Below are 20633 nucleotides of genomic sequence, written 5' to 3'. Positions count from 1 at the left end.
TTTTCTTAAAATGTATTTAAAACTAATACACACAGCGTAGAAGGATTGCTTGAAATTCAACTACACCTGAGTTTTTAAATAATATTAAAAACTGATAACTTTTATTACACTTTATAAAATATTATATATAGACATTTTGGGATGTTACATTTGACCTCCTTCCTCTACAAAAATAAATTATCAAAACATTTTTTTTCTACTCAAACTCTTGTTTTTTTTTCTTTAGCTCTCCAGATCATCAAAAATAAAAAATATGTCCGTCATAAAAAAAAGACAGTATTATCTTGTACCAAGAACAAGAATATTATATACTATAGAAGTGACTGTCATAAAACCAAAAAGTACTGAAAGAGGTACATTTTTTGATACTTTATTTGCACGTAAACCCCAATTTTTTTAAAACCCAATAAGTAAAAATCCTGTCTTAATCGCCACATTGGTTATTTTAAAGACCGTGTATTTAATCTTTTTTGTACACATAAAGAACCCACCGCTCAAATTTCTAATGCGACAAGCCGTTTTATGGGATTTATTTAGTTTTGGGAATTGCATAACATCGGTATCGTTTCAGCCAAATTGTTCATTATAAGTGGTTTTTTTGGTAATAATTTTGAAGCATAGGCTAGAACAAGATTACTGAACACTTCTTATAAACGCAAGTGTTAAAAAAAAAGTTTCAAAACGCGTTTTAAAAAAAAATATCATAAATATATTTATTTAAAGTACTAAATAATATTTTTTTTTTGTAATAAATTATTTGAAACAGTAAACAAAATACCTGCATGTACCTCGAATAAACCATAATTTTGAAAATTATAATTTTTTATTTAAATAAAAACTGCCCACTGCCCCGAATCTATGTGCACAATATACTATCATTGTCAAATTTGTACATAAATATTTTTTTTTAAGTAATAATACCGTGTAAAATAGTTACTCAGATTGTATCTACTATTGTTTTTGTAGTATTGTGTGTTTTTTTTTTTAATTTATTGATCTCATGTTGACCGTGACATTTCTGTTGGGGTTAGTCATTAGTGTGTATAATTTGTACAAGAGGATGCAAATTCGTGTAATGGTCGCATTGTCTATATGCGCTATTAATTGTTTGTCATTAAGTCCGGACGGTGCTCGGGCAACATAATATTATTATTACTGCAATGCATTATGGTAATAAGCGATGGCGTCGACTGTACGCGACGACCACTGTGTGCGTACCAACACGGGCTACTTAATACTTACACCAAATAAGAGATTATTATAATGTATTATTCTTATTTCGGGGATCACACAAATGGATTTCCAAAAGAATAGGTAGAAAGAAAAAATAACACTTCGGGTGGTGGACAAGAGAGAGAGTGAGAGAGAGAAGACAATGACGGACGGACACTAAAAATAATGTACCCGGCATCGTGTGATGACTGTATATAGGTGTGGTCAGGTACTATGAAATTATTAACTACTTAGGCAACGGACACTACCGCTATAACTATACAAGCGGGTCGCTGCTAATGGAAGGTGTGTTCGACAAGGACCCGAGATCGAACGTTCAACAAGCGTCGTCTGTGTGCAGTTGTGCTCACATAAATCCGGCACGGTCGTATGTCCTACGCTTTATATATATATATATATACATATAATATTATGTATATTGTATATGCATAATAATATTTTCGTAAAACACACACACAGTATCGGCAAGCCTGTATGTGAGCGTGGGCAGTAATTTTTGTGACATCCGTGTGTGAATAATCCGAAGACGACACGGGTATAGGTATAGGTGCCGGCATATAATAAACATACAACATACAATTTCCGAGTTTAAAAAAATATACTAAATTATATGTTTTAAATCAAATATTATTTGAAAACCCTCACTCTATTTAAACTGGGCTCTCTCGTGTTTATATCAATTTCTTCGATATTCACATATTACTTTCAATGGAAAAAATCAATTTCCTTCTGCTTGTGAGTAGACGAATACATTGTGTTTTAATAGGTTTAGCGCGTTCGTTTAAGGACCTCCGCGGTGACTACACTGTTTAATAAACTGAAAGAGACCAATGAGTCGACCGTTTTTATTTTTAAAACGATTGTGTAATGTATAAGTGTATAATATACAGTGTGTCCCTGAAGAGGTGTTGCACTGTTTTTATAACAATCTGCTAGTTGTTGGAACTCAACAGTTATACGTTATTATGATTTTAAATATTCTTAAGATAGTTCTTTTTTTTTTTATAGATAATTCGTTTAGTCTGTCATAGGGGAAATTAGCTAGAAAACTTCACGAATTTCGACTTGAAACCGCGGATTGAACACACCGATACAGGCTGTCTGGTACATACTGTATCTGTATAATATGTGTAACAATTGTGTTTCCGATAAAACGTGAACGCTTTGTAATGGTTGTGTATTTGAAATCCATCCGACCAATAGTAATAATTCAAAAACGTCAAACATATGGCAGCCGGAATCTACATAACAATGAAAAGGTAACAGAAATAAAACACGAAAAATAAAATATAATGGCGAGTTAGTATAATGATCTTCGGATTCAAAAGTTTAACAAGGTTTCATTTTTTTTTAAATTTAGTTAAATAGTACAATTTTTGTTTTAGACAAACGTTTTAAACGTAGGCATTTACACGATTTGTTGCAGTAATTATATTATTTAATTAATTAGGGTTTTAAACTTGGATTAGAGAAAACAATGTAAACCATAAATCATAATTGTATACTAATCTGGATACACCAGATTTGAATCAATTTTAAATCCGCATACATCAAAAAACCCTGGTTTCAGTTTTATTCCTAATCCTAGTATTTCTTGAGGTTTTCTAGAAAATAATTTGAAATATTTCAAATCTTCTAATTTTTCAATGTGCCACATTATACTTCGCTTCTACCATGGACTTTTTAGATTTTTAGTCAAATGTTTTAACTCGTTTAAGCCTATTATCACATTAACATATGACATTCGAATTTATCTATTGATCTGTATAGTCAATAGAATTATACTGCGCAGTGTTGAAGAACCTATTAATTAGGAAAATTATATTACAACACTATATGATGTTACAGGCTACAGCTCTATATGTTTTACTTTTATATGATCAACACCGATGCCAGTCGACACGACGGCCGTGCAAAGCATAAGTATAAATTATGCATACAGCGACTTGAGCTGACGGCGTATAGTGACTGACCGAACCCGTCGATTGTGCAACTGGTTCTGACACCTAAGCCCTTGTTAGCATTTGGAATAGTGTAACACAAGCGTACCTGTATTGTGTATATGTATCAGCAGTGCCAAGATAATGGGATCCGATAAATCAAAAGGAGGCATATATCGGCTAAGTAACACGGGAGAGAGGTTTCTTTACGTGTCCTCCGCCGACACCTCTCTCGGCGATTGTGCTGCGGTGTAAGGTAAAAAAAAAGTGTTTTTTTTTTTAAATAATCGTTACCTTTTCAATATTTGCATATAATGTACGGTTGCACCGATCTGTATCGCGTACCAAACGGTCTCCGTGTGTTGGCCTAATGAAAACCTATGCGATCGGTGGCCGGTCAGATATATTGCTATCTATGGGTAAATCCATCTCGCTTTCGGTATGTCTGACACGTGGTGGTTTGCTAGAAGATAAATGGACGGATTATTTATGCAAACGATACCGAGGATAGAAAGTACCGTAACGCGTAAATTTAATTCGAAAATCTACTTGACGTCGACACCGGCCATCACCGAATCGATGATGGGCCACGCCAACGCGGCCGCGCTAAACGACTGTTGAAATAATAATTAAAAATCGTTTTGACGCCCGTGTGTGTATAATATTATAGGCGTTGTTAGTTTGGCGGGCAACTAGCATCTATGTGATGTACAACTGAAAAGAACGTTTTGACTTTAACATAATTTCATAACCCAAAAAACCCCGAACACGCCAGTAGATTATGGTGTACGCTTGGTTGTCTCATATAAGAATGAAAGGTAATCGAAAAAAATAATACCTTCTCAGCTTCGGGCCACAGCTAAAAACAAAGGGAACAATTCAAATTAATACAAATCTATTTTTGCTTTGCCTAAATCTGAAAGATACCTGCCTTCGAATCATCTGCAACTACTTTAAATTGTTTTTTTTTAAATAAATAACTTTTAAGTCTTTTGTTAAATTCAGGTTTTAAGCTTTTGGAAATAAATAGTTTTTTCTGGTTTCTTGATTGTGAAAAACAATTATGTACAATTATTTAACTTACCCGGGAAACGTTATGTAATAACAATTTTACCTTTGCTACATGATATATGCCTAAGTGTTGTGTATGAAATTTGCCATTCCTAACCTATCATCGGCAAACAACGCGTTGTTAACGGAATTTCAAAATTCCAAACAGTTTTATCGTTTGCCTAGTTTCCCCACATTCAATAAACGCTTTCGCATATTAGGTACAAATGTAATGTTGTTTTTAGCATTCCAACGCTACCGTCATTCCGTTTGCTTTTGTTGTGTGATACCTTTATTTCTCACAGGTGTTTTGTGGCTTCCTGGTTCTAACGGGGGTCTGCAACAGTTATCCCTATTATTTTAATCGGTTGATTTTATTATACACTTTTATTCAATACGTATTGTTTATGAGAACTATTTCTCTATTGACTTTCGCGTGGTACAGAATCCGCGGTAATGTTATTATTGTTTAGCGGTTAGGTTAACCGTAAATATCACCATGACCATGCGTATAGTAAACCTACAATAAGTGTGATCATTTCGAAAAAGAAAAATAAACAATCGTAAAATATTATGCCAGTCAGTTTTTGAAGTGTCTGTACCGCGCATAAATCGACCGTTGAAATATTCCCAGACCAGTTTTAACACTTGTAAAAAAAAAAAAGAAAAAAAGAATAAGAGACAAAATCAAACAACAATATCATTTGTGTCAACCGAACTTCGTGATATACAAGATTTACTGTATTTTATTTTCTCAATAATGTTCAAGTACAAAAATAATAAATTGTACGGCCTAAGTGTGTCAGTCATTATGTGTATAGAATAGAAAAACCAACTTGATTTAAGTGTATTTAGTTTATCTGAGCGGTTTAGTCAAACCAAATAGCAATTGTGTTTGAAGTCTTAATCATATCCACGACGAGGACCTTAACACCAGCGACTTAGACTTTAACCCCACTTAATTTTTTTTTTCGAACACCGCAATGAATTATTGATCGGACATCAACAGAATAATGTTGTTACATAGTTACAAGGAAAATAACATAAAAACTCAATTGAATTTTATTCTAAATTAAAATTTAGAAGTATTCAAACAAATCACAACGATTTATTTGTTTATGACTATTTTACAGTAAGTGATAGCACTAAAATAAGAAACAAGTTTATGGTGTTACATTGCAGTGTTGTATAGTTGTGAAATTTTATTACACTTTAGTCTTTACATAGGTACTCTTTGTTTTATTGACTTTCAAAATATTTAAACACGTATTATTTTTTTCTTAAAATTATATTTCATGTTCGATGGGGAGTTTTACATTAACAGAATAAATAGAATTAATTTAAATTTAAAAAAACTTGATTGCTGTTTGGTTATGGTTTTTTTTTTTTTTTGTGATTGACATTAAAATATCTATATTCTACATTATACTTATAACAAGTATATATATATAAGATATAAACTTAAGCAATTAAAGGTACATGTCAAATAAGATCAGTTTTAACTTTTATCATTTTATAATACATTCATAAACGAGAAACACAATCAGTGGTGAAAATAGAAGAACTTAGGGTATACATTATACATTCTATGCACTACTGTACTGTTTTTCATATTTCTTTTATTATGTAAAATTGTTTTGTTATGAAATAGACTTGCATGAAAATTGTAACTGAAATTTTATTCATCTGAAAATAATTAAATTGTTGATTAACTATTAGCAGAATAGCTTTATGATAGATGTAACTAGTTATTTAATATTGTGGTTTTGAGATGAAAAACAAGTTATATTTCTTAAAACTAAAATTGTTTGGCTAGTATTTGAATGTAATTCAAACACTTTAAAAAGTACTTATTTAATGTATTTGAGTAGTGTTTTAAATTTATATTTTCACAATACTATATTGAATCCGCTATGTATTATATAGAATTTAATGGGGATATTAGCGAACTATAAACGTTCAACTCAGTCACCATGTTTGCAACGTTTGACCACTGTTCGGACTTACATCACAGTAATCACCTAACCTAAACCTAATCTAATTCGGAATTTGCGGTTAATTGCAAAAGGACTTGTCGGCCAATGGCGTGATAAAATAATATTTTTACACTTGTATTACTTTTATGGAAGAAGAACGTCGACGGCGGTGCCTATATAAGATCAAAACGAAAATAGGCCTTATGCAGGTGTACCAAAGGGGAAGAAACAAATACATGTCATATTTAAAGCACGTTTAGGAAGGAGGGGAAAATCGGGTTTTTTTCGCTCTGTAAAAACTGAATCGAGCCCGTTCAATCCGGACAATCGAGGCAATAGACACGGTGGAACATAAATGTATGTATAATATGGTCTTTGTATATTATTATGTATGGTCTGTACACGGTAAATGAGTGTGTGTATGTACGGCACGCGCTATTATAGACCGGTTGTGCCCGCATTATGTTTGTATATATATGGTAATATAATTATTATTATTCCACGGGTTGCAAGTGAAGGAGAACGAGGAGAAGAAAAAGAAGAAGAAACAAGTATAGATAAGAGAAACGAGCGCGGCGGTACAAAACGCCTGGCCAAGTACAGGTATAAAATATGTGTATCGTTTTACACGGTTTTTTATAGGTTGACATTAGATATTCTAGTCTCGACCTCGTCTACAGAAATCGGACACGTTCCAACGTTGGCTTATACCTAACACGGACGGCGGTTACTAATTACCGGAGTATAATATGGTACCAGCAAGTCTCTGCGACCGACGATTGTCGCACAGATTCCAGCTATATATGCAATAGTAATTGTTGTACAGACACACTGTCGACATGACGTTAACCTTGCACACAACACAAGCGAGCCCTTTGTATCTCCATGGAAACTCCAACAGAGTCCAAGCTGGCAGACGCATTACTCTCAGGAAGTCGTAAAGTTCCGATTTTACTCCTAATATGGTCTCTCGACGAATGTCCTTTTCTAGCAAATTGCTATGGCGAACTCCGAAGAATTTAAAAATAATTGTGAACAGTTCCCGAGTATTTTTCGAAAGGAATATGCGTGTATTATTAGAAGTATTGTAGACAATATTACTAGAAACTTTTAAAGATAACCGGGTATATTCTCTAAATTTGAACACTGGTGGTCCACCCTGAGAATATAATAGAGATTAAGTTACTGGAAGTTTACCTGACAATTTTTGGGAACTTTAAAACACATACATTTTTTTGGGGGATTTATTACATAACAACATTAATATCTCAACAATTATATTAAAAATGAATAAATTAAATATGAATTGATATATTAAATTTTAATACCAGCTTTTCTTTATTATTTTTTTACATCACACCTAACCCAAATACATTTTGTCGGTTCAAAGCTCTGACTTGTATGTTTCTGATAATTTGTATGTTTTTTTTTTTGTATTTTGACAAGCGTACGCTAATGTTTTACTTTCTTTTTTAATGATTTTCAATTTTAACATGCAATAAATTTATGTTTCTCTCGCGGCGGAACTCTTTGGCCCTGTCTGTCTGGCCAAGATTGTTTTTTTTTTAAACTCGATAAAACTGTATTTCTATTTTTATTTTTTACCGCTTTAAATCAATTTTTTAAGGAGACGAAAACGTGTGTCTGTGGTTAAAACGCGACGATAATTAATTAAACATTATAAAACACTCTCGGCCCGAGGCCGTCACTCGTTTCAAAGCTAAATATCAACAACAAATACGGGAGGGTAAGAAAGAGAGACGGTGTTGTTTACAAGTAAAAAAAAAAGCTCACACACAATATGGTATGGCATATTATTAGTGGAGTTTAATAGCCCATTCGTTATGGCGTATTTGTGTGAAAAAGACCTTCCATATTATTTATACACACATTCAACATACTGTACAAGTACTCCGGCACCGGCACGTACCATAAACATTTAGTGTTTGTTTAGTGTTTCTCACCCTCTTGTGATCCACTCGGCACTTATAACACGGACGTGTCCATATATAAAGTTTTTATCACATTCATATACACACCCCACGGCGGGGTGGTCCACACAATACGGTTTTCATATAGGACGACATTAAAAACTCGACGCGCAACAGGTGTGTACCGATGGGAAGTGTTTGATGACTGCGCCGAATTCGGGTCCTCGACACTATGTGGAAAATAAATAATATTATACAAATCTGCCTTTATATCTCGTCTGCCTTTCTTGTGTAAACAAACAATCCTATTTTGGGAAAAAAAACATTTCGGGTATATCATAAACGACACAAACCGTGTAATTCACCAGAATATGTGTGCCCCCCCCCCTCAAAATTCTATAGTCAAAGGTCATACAATAATATGAGGAGTATAATGTAATGTTAGATTCTTTGTGGTTCCCAAAACGACAATAATAATATTTATACTAAAAAAAAGTCGTTAATAAACAGTTTATATTGTCCTGAAATCCGTTTGAATTCATGTAATATCAAAATTGTAAACAACTGATTTTACTATTATTCATACACAACAAAAGTATATTATATACAATTTTAAATAATGAGTGAATATAAAATAAATGTTACTGAGTTTTTTAAATTTCTTTGCAGAGCTGAGAAAGAGTTTTAGATAAGTGAGTTCATCATACGATAGCTTTTTAACCACTGGACCAACTTCTTGTCCATAGGTAAGAATTATATTACAAGGCCCAACATTTTAAAGTTCCTCTCTTTCTTATCTACATACCTACATATTATTATAGTCTGAGGAGGAGTGGGGAAGGGATGTGGGGGGATTCAAGGGGGAGTTGAGAGGGTCTGGAATGTAGAAGGGTATGAGTGTGGATGGGATGGAGTTAAGAGAAAATCTATTAACCCTGGATAATTGATATAAGTTATGTTGCAAGTTGCAACTGTATTTATTAACCCGGACAAAGCGGGCTACACGGATAGCTAGTATTTATACTAGTATGTAAAATGTATTTAATGAAATATATAAACATGATCTGTGTCTATAAAATCAGCTGACAGAGAACATACATAACGGTAAAAAAAAACAGTACATTATTTAGTAGTACATTTTTTTTTAAGGTTTGCATGATTAAGTTTGTAATTAATAATATTTAACGTTGCCAAAGCACTATAATGTAGGTATAATGGTCAATAGAGGTCGGACATGTTTTTTTTTATGGCTGACAGCAGAGGTAAGAAATATCCGTTTATACATTTCATCAATTATTATTAAAATTAGATGCTGAACATGTATAGTTGTCGATACGTGTTTTACTCTGCTAGTGTGCCATACTAGCAGTTAGTCTGATTCTCAAGCATTATTAGATACTGAGTCACATATTTATAATAAAATAATACAAACAAATTCGTCGATAGAACTTAATTTTAAAAGAACGAATGTAAACTTCAGACAGTGATGCGATTATTTCAATTTCAGAAATATTAATTATTCCAATTTTTTTAATTTTATTTTTATTTTAGCTTAAAATGTTTGTTTTAAATTCCGTTCTTCCGCAACAGCTGCTCGTTGGATAAAAAATAAGTCTAAAGCGCAACAAACAACCGATAAAAATGTTTATGATTTACACTATATTATGCATGTAATCCAACGCTCCCCAGGGCTTATGTGTGTGCGAGGTACACCAACCGCATTGTATTAGCTGTTCCACAGTTGCACACTCATAATATAGTAACCGGCGGGGTCGTTATAATATTATCTATCCGACCAGTGACCCCTGGCGCCCCGGTCAAAAGACTTGGACTTCTCGATTAAATAAGTCCTGGGGCCGTCCTATACAGTATACAAGCCACAAGGGCAAGCATGATACATATTTTTTTTTACAAAACTAGTAGAAAATATTTACAGATAATATATTTTATAATCGAAAAAATATAAAAATTAGCATTTCATTGTCTCATAATAAAAGGCTTCTAACATTAGTTATTAAAAGTTACTGATAACAAATAATTTAATAACGAATAAAAATGGCACTGTTATTGTGACAACCGACAAATCTTCGGATCACTTAACTCAATACATTACTGTTGTCGCGACTACCAGTTTTTTGTTTACTTAAAGTACCGAAACGATTCCAAATTATTTGTAAAAGTTTATGGAAATAATCGAGATTTATCATAAAGTTGGTTATTTGAATAAACTCAGATACATTTTTTTGACATAATAAAATGATTATTATTTTGGACATCTTTTCATCTGACCTAGTTTACCTCTGGACACTTTTATCGGGAAAAAAGGGACCGCATTTCTGAAATTCGATTTACAAGGACGGTTAGGTTATTTAGGTTAATTGGATTTGTTGCTTAGACATTATTCAGTGCGGCTGATTTAATAATTGTTTAGAGCCCGTGTACGTTAAATTCCCTAATCGGCATTATGTTCCCTGAAAAGTCGGAAATGGGTTGTCAATGTCGAGGCGTCCGTGAAAACCACGAAGAGGTCAGGCCAGCGTTTGTTTAAAAAAGGTTCACGAAGAAATGATCCGACAACCACTGGACCTAAGTGCATTTTGTGCGTATAATAAAGTATTGACGTCACGTTTTGTTGAAGGATTTCGGTGTACATAGTACACGTTCTACTATAAATTATAATAATAATAACAAGTATACTAATATAAGATTATTATAACGTTCAACTGGATTTCGACAACCGGATACGCGCCAGTCGAAAAACTTCTTGGAATGATTGTATGTATAATTGTATGTGTTTTAAATGTCGAATTAAGTAACAAGTTCATGACTCGTGCCATGAGAATTACTTCCTTCTATAAAAATATGTGCTATGATGGCGATTTCACTCGTGGCGTTGAAAGATCATTCAGGTTTTTTTAAATTTTATTTATCAAAAAATTCTACACGAGTAGAAAAATTATCATTTGATTGTTTTTACTATAGAATTTAGAAATGTTCATTAATGAATGTAATTCTAAATCTAAATAATAAATTATTTTCTCCAGTTAAAAATAAATCTATATTATATGTCTTACACAATTATTATTAAATATTATTTGGTTACAGTCCAATAAAAAGGTTAAAAACATAAATGTGTAATTCAATATTCAAAATTGATTAAATGACTTCATGGTACATACTATGTGTATCTATTGTTGAAAGGCAAAAAGGAAAAGTTATTGAAGACGTTGTACAATTATTTTATGTACCTATTGAATAAGTTAATTAAATAAACATGTACTTAAAAAGATAAAACTTTTATGAATTTATTAGTAATTGTTACTCTAATATAAACTTACAAATACATATGTATTAAAACAATTGGTTATCTTTCCTAGTAGGGTATAATATATATTAGAATAAAGATACTAGAGGTATACTAAAACAGCTTAATCAAAACTTTTACTTAGGTCTTTGAATTTTGATCTTGCCCCGGGTGATCCTGCCCAGTTTGCATGCGAACACGATATTCTACTATAAGGTACACACATGGTCATAAAGCCCACGACCACGACGAAAGAGGAGGGGGGTAGGTTTTCTTTGTTCAACGAACCGTACCCGTACAAGTATTTAATAATGAGGTATAAAATACTACATTTTATACGGTAGGCAATACAAACGATCCGGCGACACATAAATGCTCTTAGTTTTTTTTTTCATATACTGTCATGCCCATTGCAATTTTCTTGTAAATTAGTAAGTAAATTATACATCAAATTTACAATTCAACGCTATCTAACTAATAGACAATTTAGGGTGACTTTGAATTTTGATATCAAATATTTTTGTCCGTCGATCAATCTCGCCTCATTTATTCAGAACAATTTTAGGATTAATTGTATTGGATGATTATTAATAGCATTTTATTTTCATAAAAAATACATTACGATGGTGTTACGACCTGAAAACATTACACTAAGCCACCCGTTAACCAACTGGTTAGCCAATCGGTACTTAAGTATTTAAAAAACGACCAAAATTTGAGTAGCCTGTTGTAGTTGTTTTGTTTACTCAAACCGTGCAAAATATTGAATTAAAATACAAAAGCCAACGTTTCATTTATATGCATTATTGATACACTATCGACGGCGAGGAACTTAACATAGTAATACTAGTTAATTTGCTTATAAGTATTTGAAGGTACTTAAAAAACGATCGAGTCGACGGCGATTAGGAATTTCGCTTCTTTCGGTATCCAAAGTGTATCAGGCCCCGTGCGTGTCTCCAGATTGCTGCGCACTTATTTATATGGGCTTTATCCACATGTTATACCTTACGCGCTGTATTATGTATATCGGTGTTGTTATTATTATTATTATTATTCATCATAAATCATCTAAGGGCAACGGAATAAATATCGATTCGGAGCTCCTTAATCGACGGCCGTCAATCATTGGGCACGCCATGTCCAGAGCCCGTCTAGCCGTCGGCCAAAGACAGAATGCTGCCTAAGAAGAGGAGGCGGTAAAGGAGATGCCGGTCGTGGAATTGGTGGTGGGGACCGGTTTCACCGTGATCGCCCCGGCGGGTGAAACGGGATCATGTAAATGACTGTCATCAGTCATTCGATTTAACGCGGCCATTTACATAAGACATACACAATATCTAACATAATAAGCCCTTCTGGAGTTGGCAGGGGGCCCGAAAGACTCGACCGAGTGCGCTCCAGATTACACCTGAACCGGGTCCGAGAATAGCATTGGTCTTGGTACACACGAGTGGTGTGTGAAGTTAATAAAACGGCATCCGCAATGTCGAGTTTTCGCATTCTTCCGCCCACAACCAACTTGTTTACACGGTTTTCGAATAATAATAGATTTAATTTTTCTAAATTGGTCTCCCCCGGGCGTACCAGCTATCCGCCTTGACCCCACAGTATTGCTTAAAATACCACCAAGCGTACACGCTTTGTAAAATACTGCAGGACCAGGTGTGCACGGCCGGTTCACCATCCGAAACTATAGCTTTTGGGAACACTCTGGATATTAGGGGCAGTGATCAGAAGTGGTTTGGGGAGATTTAATATTCTCTGAAATCAAATTTAGCTCAATTACTCTAAAAATGTTTTTCAAAGCGATTATAACGCGATTTGAAATGATTTAACTTCTCTATGCCAGGGGGATTATGGGGAAACTCCTACTATACTTATAGTATAAAATATGTGCGTACAATTAATGTTAATTTCTAACTGTAGACTACTCATATGAAAATGTTTAAAATGTTACAGTGGTTACGCTTGGAATGAAGCATAGTTTTTTTTCTATGCTAATTTTTGACTGTATACTTTTTTCTGTACTATTTTCGAATTTTGATGAATTTCTACTTTACTGCATTGATGCTTTATTAGTTTAAATAGTGCTTAGGTTTTTTATTTATATTGCATAAAAGTAGGTATATAGGTTTATGAAATTATGTATTCTAATTTTATTAAATTTATATTTTTATTATTTTTATTATTAAACAAAATATCTATTAAAAAAATAAGCTTATTCTAATTTCAACCATATAATATGAGGTACTTTATAGGTTATATTTGCTGTACGATTTTTTATCTATAGACTGTCTATAAGAAATAATACCTTATTGCCTTTAACTAAACCCTTCTCAGCTCCATATCAAAGCCGACAATTAGATTAGAATGTTGAGTCGGTCAAGTATATTTTGCGAACTTTGTTAACTAAACGCATGTCTGAATCGTAGTAGACTGTAGATTTTAGTGAGTGGGCATGTGCCATGATATCTTCCCTTCAGTATTCAAAACTTAGGCTCCACTGGTCAAGTTGTGATAAAAACGAATTGGAAATATACATAATATTATGTTGGGACATTTATTTATTTATTATAATTGTTAACACATATACATCAACTTCGAAAATCATTCAATTAAAATAAAAAAATGATCGTCGATTATTTGTTTGAATTAAATTGAATTTATACATATAGTAACCCAACGACCCTATATATATATATATATATATAGGGTTATCACTAAAGAAATCTCGGTCGTCGTTCGGTTTTATCTGTACACCTAATAACCTTACCAGCGTTAACAAGTATTCGAAGGATTATATCGAAGGATTGTATTTCACAATGTATACACTTTCTCAATCTCAATGAATTGATCGCGTCCGTTAATGGTTTACATAATATTCAATTCGATAGCCGATGCCGATCTCCTCGGCTCTCTATCCTGTTGAGGTTGATTTATTTTTCTCGAGAACCATGTAAAATTGTTTTGTAAAAATTCGTGTAAACCATCGGGTTCCTTGTTAGACCGGACGACCCTTAGATATCAGCATAGTCCGATCACACTTGGACCCTACGTCAAACTGCATAACTTGCCAACTTACCGGCAGTCCAGTCTCCTCGAGACGTAAACCCCTAGAGCAGCTGCTACTCCTTGGCAGTATACGAATACCGAAGGTATAGGTACCTAAACATGAGAATGGACGTCAAAAATAAATTATTCACTTTACCGCAGTATACTAGCCCATCCGTTGTCGGGCTTGAGCATGCGCCACGGCCACCTGTATTGATAGTATTATATTAAGTATATTATTCACATAATATTGGTACGGCGTTTGCCTATATGGAATGCCGCGAAGAGCTGCATCGCCATGTCATCGGGGATATTATCTATTTTTTTATTTTTTTATTGTATATGAAATCTCGTTTGGTGTGTTCAATGCCCTTGCTGTTATAATATAGCAAACGACAGCAGCAGCTAACACTAGACACTATTGTTTTTGTTGTTCTCTATGCACTGGCTAAGCGAGTTGACATATTATTCCATGTCCTTGGACATTACCGAACAATGGTGGCTTTACAATGTACCAAGCACGTGCTTGCGCGCGCGTTGTATTGTATGGCCGTGTCCGTTGGGCGGCGTTTAAGAAAGATTCTTTCGGTTGACACAATGCATGCAGCTTCTTTCCAAAATAAACTTAACGGGAAATGGCCATTATTATTATTTTTTAAATAATATGTTATAGGTACTGTAAACACACGTTAATCGTTAAATACTGCTCGACATGATTGCGCTTACACATAGTACCTAGTTACATAGTTTAGCTGTGTATATTAAATACACAGATATACACTTTAATGACTTAACAACCTAAAGTTTTAAAGAGATATGCAAACTTTGAAATATCGTGAAAACCTAGTTTTTTCCAATAAAATTGTTTGCTTATTCAATTTGTATTTATCCAAATTTTTACAATGCAGAACAATAAGCACAATGTATACCTAATATATATATATGTATTTAAATAAAGGTTAGACTAGCAGATTGAAGAGACCTCCCAGTGGAACATCTTCCACAGAGTTAAATATTATAATACATATTATGATTTTGTATATAAAAAAAACTGAAAATTTTACATTAATTTTGACATCAGTTCTGAATTCAATATAAAATAAAATAAACACTCTAATTGAAATACACTATTTTTAAATGTACAGAACTTAGTTTAAATAAACTGTATATTCAACAACTTTGTAGGCGGTTTAAAAAACCAAAAATAGATGTATTTTGGTTTTTGTTCCAATGTCTTGATAAGCACACCTATGAGTTAACAGCAGTTGATGTGACTACCATCTTGTGTAATACGATAATATTATTTTGTATACCTGAATGGTGGCTTAACTTAATAATATAGCGTTTAATTGTGGGCCATCGTCCAAGTAGCACGATCTGTGCATAAATCGAACAATTATGATAACAAGAAAATTAACGTGGGAAAGTCACACACCATTCGAACGACGGCGGTAGTCGGTAGCCTAATAGATTTCCGTACGGCTCATTTCCCAGTGTCATTATGTCGGTTAGTATATGTATATACCTGGTCCGACACCGTGACCATTTTCGACATACCTGTTTAATTTACAAAACGTCGTTCATTTGTTAGTCGGACCAAGTAAATTATTAACCGCGGGTTCTCATTAATTTTAAAATTAATATACCTATTATATACTTAAACGCAACAAGACCTTATGGCGTTGGGCTTTTTACTTGTGCAGCTGCTTGGAGTAAAAAATGTTCTATGTATGGGAAACACACCGGCTGTGGTCACTATGTAACATTTGAGCTAAATACTATTAAATCTATAATATCGAGGCGGTCAAGTGGCTGTTTGAAAGCGTATCGAAAAATACTTGCTAAAATGTATTTACCCCGAAGCCCGTTCGAACCCACACTTACTTCGTGGTGGTCTCTTGGTAGTTCCTACTGTATCACGATTACACGGGAAACGTCCACGGCAAACACCATTGGGTAGGTAATAATTATTCAATATTATAATAATATTTGGTTGTTTCAGAAGTGATTTTTTTTTTTAACAAAATATAATAATTGATATAGTAGCGTGATATTGTTATAATATTATGCACTATCGGAAACTCGCTAAATAGTGCATTCGAGTGTTCTATGTATGTTTTTGGAGAGATTAAAAAAAAAAGGATCTTAACGCATAAGATTTCAAATGAATGGTGTTTGCCTGTACGCGCGTTATCTTTGTCGAGTGAAAATTCCAAAGGACCATAAATTACAGTCACTAGAATATTATTATGTAGCGGGTGACAAACCCAACAATCTTATCTTTATAATAACAATTTACGAGTACGACATTATATTGTAAATGAAGATTTAAAACTAAAAGGAAAAATGTATATTATACTACATAAAGACTACCGTTCATGCTTTATCCAGTGAAACCCTGTGTATTGTATTATTAGTCGCGCTATACGATAACCCTTGTAGTTTCGATGCGAAGCCAAGAAGGTATTGGTTTTATAATGATGTTTCAGTAACGATAACTTTTTTTTACTGTGAACCTATTTATCTCTATCGGTCCAAACTTTGGTCGGTCAGAAGTTGAAAAAGTCAATTCCTTCGACCCCGATATAAAATGAAGGGCACAGGGGAAGAATGGTAGTAGTTTTAGGGTTTCAGGAGAGAAAAAAACAAAATTTGTTAGTTAAGTGGCCACCGTTTTAAAGCCGTTAAGTTGGCCCCACTATAATCTTTTTTAATTTTCATTGAATCGTACGATTATCTCAAAATCGAAAAAAATGGACAAATACCCTTTCTCCCCTGTGCCATTTAATGCAGCCGGATTTTCAACTTAGACTCGTTATAAAGCAATTCATCAAAGATTACCACGATTTTTGTAAATAACCTATTCCGAAAATTATTGCAAATGGAGGTTGTACCTATTCAAACAAACATCTAAAAATGGTTGGAAATTGTATGTTATTTTTTAGATAAATTAATCAACGTGTTTTTTTTATACCGGCAAACCTCCAGCGCTAGTTTATTCAACGCACACAACAGGCGAACCGTCTTTTATACCTATTACCTATATTGTAGTCGTGCGGTATAATAATACTAGGTAATATTTTTACTATATACCCATTTATTATTATAAGCATAATACTACTATACCGTCAATGTCGTTATTATCATTATTATTATTATTGTTGTTGTTGCGCTCAAAGAGCAAAAAGTGATCAATCAAAGTGCATTAGCTGATTGTATATACATATATACATATTATATTATGCGCGTTTTTTAAGTCAATTGAATATTATAAGGTAATCGTCACGAACTCCGCAAGACTCGGTTGCACATCCATACAAGCCAGCCAATCTCTTGTACGTATGTTCGGTATACGCCTCGGACTTCACATTACATTATTATTATATATATTATAAATATTATATGCCCCATGCTTTCAGTCATTATTTATCGAGTACAAATAAAACGTGACCGTGTCGCCGACTTGGAGATATCGTTTGTGTGTGTGTGCAGTGTGGATATGCGCGACGCCACAACAGTGCTAACCGTTGGGGAGATGGAGCTGTATTTATTACCTAGGTAGTTTGAGGAACACCATAATATACATATATATTATTACTATTATTTATCGTTCTTAAGAATAATATAATACGCCGAGTCTATGCCCGAAAACCCGAAGATTTCGCAATTGAATCGTCAATCGTACCTGCAACGTGTCAATAGAGACTTTAATAATATATCATATGGATATGATATATACATTTCCTACCGCACGCCCCGTTCGATGTAAAGATCCTATTATTGTTGGGATCGCATTGTACCTACTTACAGACCGTCCAGTCTGTTTAAAGATTTGTCTGACCGTACAAAAGGACACGTACTTAACGCCTTAACGTCCGTCCTCGGCCGTAGCGTATCATAATAATATATTATAATGTATACAATCAATATTAGCAAACCAAGTCATTAATCGTATTGCACTCTAAACCGCTGTTGATGTATGATAGGTTATATTATATAGAAGACAGTTGGTTCGAAAATCCCATTATTTCTCATAGGACCGGTGGAGGTATGTACTCGTATAATACGAATATAAGTAGGTATTTAAATAACTTAGCCGAAGACAATCCGCGGAAGTCGACCGTCGCAGAGTGTTAACATACTATTGCGATATTCATGTGAGCAGTTTGTGGGCAACTAATTGAAGAACGAGAAACAATAATTATCATAAATAAAAACAAGATGAACTCGTAGAATTAATGATATTATTAAATTAAATAACGGGAGCGACGATAGCGAGGTGTTGCCAGGTCGACCACTGGTTTGAAGGTACAGTATTATATACATTTGAAAGTTGATCGGTTATAACCGTTTTCTTTTGTAACATTTTATTTTTAAAAGTTTGATTTAACTTTTCTTCGAATATTATTTCTTAATTCATTGTGATATTCGCGGAAACATAAAATAACTCTATTTAATTCCATTAGTTATAACTATTAAAATTATTTGCCAGAAAAAATAATATTTAACTCTATCCAAAATTGTTCTAATTATACACCAGAAACATTATTCAAAAAATCGTAAGGCCAATATATATATATAATAATAATAATAATCGTATAGCGTATTTGACCGGGAGGGTTATAGCTAACTTATGCCAGTTCGGTCGCCTGAGGACGCATGGCATTTCTGTCATGCTTATCGGGGGTTGATGGTGTACATATATATATATATATATATATATATATATATATTTACATATACATATTAAACTTTTGAAGAAGTCAAAACATGTCCCCTACAAAATTATTGTTAGCAGTGTATTTTAAGATGTGGCCCCATTTTCCATTCCCCCTTAATACCAGCCTGGGGGTAGTAGTTAAACTTTCTTAGAACTTCTCGTTACTAGTTTATATTGAGCTCGGTGTATACTGTATACGGGAATCTGATTGGGATTATTGGATTAATATCACTGTTTTGAGTGTTATGTTCGTGAGATCCCCAAACTGGCAAAAACGATCACGGTCAAATCATATTTGATAGGATATATGTTATAATCACCATCGCCAAGCACCTGCCTCCGTTTTGATAGTACCACTTATACCTTATGCGCGTATGTACACATTATACGTTATATTACATACATTATCATATACAATCGTACAGGTCCATATAGTCGCCGGCGGCATCCGACAACGGCGTTAATAATAGTACTGCTAGCGTCGCGTCGGTTCGGTTACCGTTTGAACCGGATAATAAAAATTATCGACGTCTAACATATATAATATAGCCAATGAATGCCCAAAAAAAAAAAAAAAATGAAAAAATAAACGCTACTTGATTTTGTAAAAATATGTGATATTTCAAACGATCATCCCTCCGGGGTTGGTTTGATTTTGGTACCGTTCTACCTATTCCTCACAATATCAGTGAGACGGCACGGGGGCACACGCCCGAAGGCACCACATAATATTAGTATTATTATTATTATAATACTTACGAATGCTACCTACTTCCAAATAGAACAAATCTATATCCAAATAGAATAAATTATCGTGCAGGCGATTCGTCAATTAACCTGCACGTGGAACGTAATAGTGTTTTTATATATTATTTTATACAGGCATTTGATTTACATTCTTCGGCCATTAACGAATTCTTCTGTTTTAGACACTGCGGTATACATTGTTTTATTGTATTTAAATTATATTCTAAAAACTATCTTGTAGACTGTTTTTAAACGGACGTGTAGAGCATATCAACATTGACAACCGGCTCTAGAAACAATATAATATAGACCCGTTGATTTGTTTCGCCGGTGCCTATATACTGTGTACTATAATGTAATTGCTAGATTTTTATCTCCTCTGTCGTTTACAAGAACATTCCTTTGAAAACCCTAAAAATCGAGTTCGCACGATTAATCTGTTCGCAAGTTGCAGCTATCGTGGAATATTTTAATTGGTGATTAATATAGTTGTATCCGGTTAGGTCTTATCAATGTCGGAGTCGATTGAAAAATAAAAAACCGCATTATGCAAAAAAATAACCGCGAGACCAATATGTATTATAAACGTTATCGTTGTCGGAAATTTCGGTTATCGAAATAATATAATATTCTACTTCCTTTCGGATGTTTATAGCAAAATAAAAGAATATTAAATTT

Source organism: Adelges cooleyi, unplaced genomic scaffold (genome assembly GCF_023614345.1).
Source record: "Adelges cooleyi isolate 19-005CV unplaced genomic scaffold, UGA_ACOO_1.1 ACOO_flye_CR_arks_rails_tigmint_CR_PRNA_2, whole genome shotgun sequence".
Classification (NCBI taxonomy): domain Eukaryota; kingdom Metazoa; phylum Arthropoda; class Insecta; order Hemiptera; family Adelgidae; genus Adelges; species Adelges cooleyi.
Note: the sequence above shows the minus strand (reverse complement) of the source record.